At 36.7% G+C, this 3,653-nt stretch overlaps 1 long non-coding RNA gene across 1 annotated transcript; it reads left to right on the top strand.

Annotated features, from left to right (window-relative positions):
* Positions 1-623: 623 nt before the first annotated feature.
* On the top strand, positions 624-1,119 carry LOC114543583. The gene is made up of 3 exons (XR_003690108.1): positions 624-665; positions 879-942; positions 1,081-1,119. It is a non-coding gene; the product is annotated as an uncharacterized LOC114543583 (long non-coding RNA).
* Positions 1,120-3,653: the final 2,534 nt, after the last annotated feature.

The raw sequence follows: 3,653 nt of genomic DNA, 5'->3' as shown, positions 1-3,653 counted from the left end.
TAGTGATAAGCCTTATACTGCTCTAGCTTTTTAACAGTTCTCTTAAAGCGCCCCCCCTATCCCTTGATCACAATCAAACTCAGTAACGTATCTCTCCTATCAGGCGACTATTATTTGAGAGTCTTGTTGGAACAAAACGACGGGGAGACGCCGATAACAAATGTGTGAGTCCACGACATTTATCTATCAGGATTTGAAAATATTCAAACTACTGTCTTTTCACAGCAGTTGATATTTAAGAGGTTTTAAAGCGTCTTAATTTTGAGAAGTATTATACACACTTCAATTCAAGCCAGGAACAGTTGATGGAAAAATGAGTCAACTATAGATCCTCCTGCAGGAATCGCTTTTGCGATGCCGGTGAAATGCTCTTGTCACTGAGAACGTATTGTTGACTAATTTTTCCATCAACTGTTCCTGGCTTGAATTTGAAGTGTGTATAATACCACACGAAATTAAGACCCTTTAAAACCTCTAGAATATTCCTGCACCGTGTGAAGTGCCTAAAATCATCTGTTGATATTTATTTTGAACTTCACTTTAGGAAGCTGATGAAGAAACCGCGGCAAAAATACAAGATTTGCGCTTGCCAAGGGCGCTCTACCAAAACGCTTACGCATGGCCATGATTACGCAAAGCACTGATAGACGTTCGCTACTGAACAGGTGCGAATTAGTGTGATAAATTAAAAAATTGTTGCAGATGTATAGCCTCGATTCCATCCGGAGGACCTGAGTTGTATTTTAGCAACATTCTTAGATTCATCTTAAAACTTGTGATTTTATAATCCTCTATATACTAGCCATCTGTAAATAGTTCAATTGAAACTAACAAGCATACTCCATAAGTAATTTATAATCTTTATTGTTGGCATATAGGCAATTGAGTGGACATCTAGTGGCTCTCTGGAAAACTGGTCATCCAAGAGCAATGGCATTACTTGTAAGAATAATGTTCGTATTAAAGCAGTTATAGTTTTTAATGTCTAAAATATACAATAAAGTTTAAATGCGGGATTTCCTGTTCGTAAGTTTTGGTTCATAAACCATTATGTAATAAATTTGAATACGATTTTCACAGCCTGCTGGTTTGCTCTATTACCTTGAAAGCCCTGACGAGGTAGGAAATCTTTGAGAATATTTGCAAGGGCCATTATTTACATAAACCCATTCCAGTGGTTCTGACTAACCAATCATAATAGTGACTAAGTGGTATCAACTGCTTTGGTAACTAAACTCCATCATTCATCCTTATACTGTGCCAATGCCCCACTGACGAAATAATTACATAGTAATTCATTCAGAAGTGTAAAACCTTTTTGTAAAGAAGCAATTTTGTTGGAAAGTTTTTATCTTTTCTTCAGCCACCGGAGACTAAAGAAGATCATTTATCAATTCGTGACAATGTAAAGCTTGCAGAGTACGTTTTAAAGCAACAATCGTGTTCCAAAATTTCATGATGCATGCTTGTATGTACGTATAAGCCTGTTATTTCACGCGCTATACTTGTCTGTTACAGCTCAGGAAAAGCGAGAGGAACGTCAAGGAATCAACTTGAAGGATATCTCTCGCATTGGAGGACAAAAATAGGATTCAAAGCCAGGAAAGATGTGAGAATTTAAATCCAGTTGTTTTATTACAAGTAAGTGTTCATATTAAGAAAATGGGAAATGTTCTAGTCGTTTGAAAGATGAAAAAGCAATGGTATTTAAACGGATCTTTTTTACAGATTCAGTCAAGATCTGACAGCGTACAACCTGATTTGGAATTACAAGGTGAGTCTCGATCAACTGAAAATAGGTTAGTGATAAGCCTTATACTGCTCTAGCTTTTTAACAGTTCTTCTTAAAGCGCCCCCCCTATCCCTCGATCGCAATCAAACTCAGTAACGTATCTCTCCTATCAGGCGACTATTATTTGAGAGTCTTGTTGGAACAAAACGACGGGGAGACGCCGATAACAAATGTGTGAGTCCACGACATTTATCTATCAGGATTTGCAAATATTCAAACTACTGTCTTTTCACAACAGTTGATATTTAAGAGGTTTTAAAGCGTCTTAATTTTGAGAAGTATTATACACACTTCAATTCAAGCCAGGAACAGTTGATGGAAAAATGAGTCAACTATAGATCCTCCGGCAGGAATCGCTTTTGCGATGCCGGTGAATGCTCTTGTCACTGAGAACGTATAGTTGACTAATTTTTCCATCAACTGTTCCTGGCTTGAATTTGAAGTGTGTATAATACCACACGAAATTAAGACCCTTTAAAACCTCTAGAATATTCCTGCACCGTGTGAAGTGCCTAAAATCATCTGTTGATATTTATTTTGAACTTCACTTTAGGAAGCTGATGAAGAAACCGCGGCAAAAATACAAGATTTGGCGCTTGCCAAGGGCGCTCTAAAAAAAACGCTTACGCATGGCCATGATTACGCAAAGCACTGATAGACGTTCGCTACTGAACAGGTGCGAATTAGTGTGATAAATTAACAAATTGTTGCAGATGTATAGCCTCGATTCCATCCGGAGGACCTGAGTTGTATTTTAGCAACATTCTTAGATTCATCTTAAAATTGTGATTTTATAATCCTCTATATACTAGCCTCTGTAAATAGTTCAATTGAGACTAACAAGCATACTCCATAAGTAATTTATAATCTTTATTGTTGGCATATAGGCAATTGAGTGGACATCTAGTGGCTCTCTGGACAACTGGTCATCCAAGAGCAATGGCATTACTTGTAAGAATAATGTTCGTATTAAAGCAGTTATAGTTTTTAATGTCTAAAATATACAATAAAGTTTTCGGGATTTCCTGTTCGTAAGTTTTGGTTCATAAACCATTATGTAATAAATTTGAATACGATTTTCACAGCCTGCTGGTTTGCTCTATTACCTTGAAAGCCCTGACGAGGTAGGAAATCTTTGAGAATTTTTTGCGAGGGCCATTATTTTACATAAACCCATTCCAGTGGTTCTGACTAACCAATCATAATAGTGACTAAGTGGTATCAACTGCTTTGGTAACTAAACTCCATCATTCATCCTTATACTGTGCCAACTGCCCCACTGACGAAATAATTACATAGTAATTCATTCAGAAGTGTAAAACCTTTTTGTAAAGAAACAATTTTGTTGGAAAGTTTTTATCTTTCTTCAGCCACCGGAGACTAAAGAAGATCATTTATCAATTCGTGACAATGTAAAGCTTGCAGAGTACGTTTTAAAGCAACAATCGTGTTCCAAAATTTCATGATGCATGCTTGTATGTACGTATAAGCCTGTTATTTCACGCGCTATACTTGTCTGTTACAGCTCAGGAAAAGCGAGAGGAACGTCAAGGAATCAACTTGAAGGATATCTCTCGCATTGGAGGACAAAAATAGGATTCAAAGCCAGGAAAGATGTGAGAATTTAAATCCAGTTGTTTTATTACAAGTAAGTGTTCATATTAAGAAAATGGGAAATGTTCTAGTCGTTTGAAAGATGAAAAAGCAATGGTATTTAAACGGATCTTTTTTACAGATTTAGTCAAGATCTGACAGCGTACAACCTGATTTGGAATTACAAGGTGAGTCTCGAAGTTAAAGTTAGTTTCCATTGAAAATATAGGAAATGAAAAGGTAATGGAGAATTTTCCTGTCGCTATGA

This window comes from Dendronephthya gigantea, unplaced genomic scaffold (assembly GCF_004324835.1).
Source record: "Dendronephthya gigantea isolate DGI-Jeju-01 unplaced genomic scaffold, DenGig_1.0 000488F, whole genome shotgun sequence".
Lineage (NCBI taxonomy): Eukaryota > Metazoa > Cnidaria > Anthozoa > Malacalcyonacea > Nephtheidae > Dendronephthya > Dendronephthya gigantea.
The sequence above is the reverse complement of the archived record's forward strand: the minus strand, read 5'-3'. Positions and strand labels throughout refer to the sequence as shown.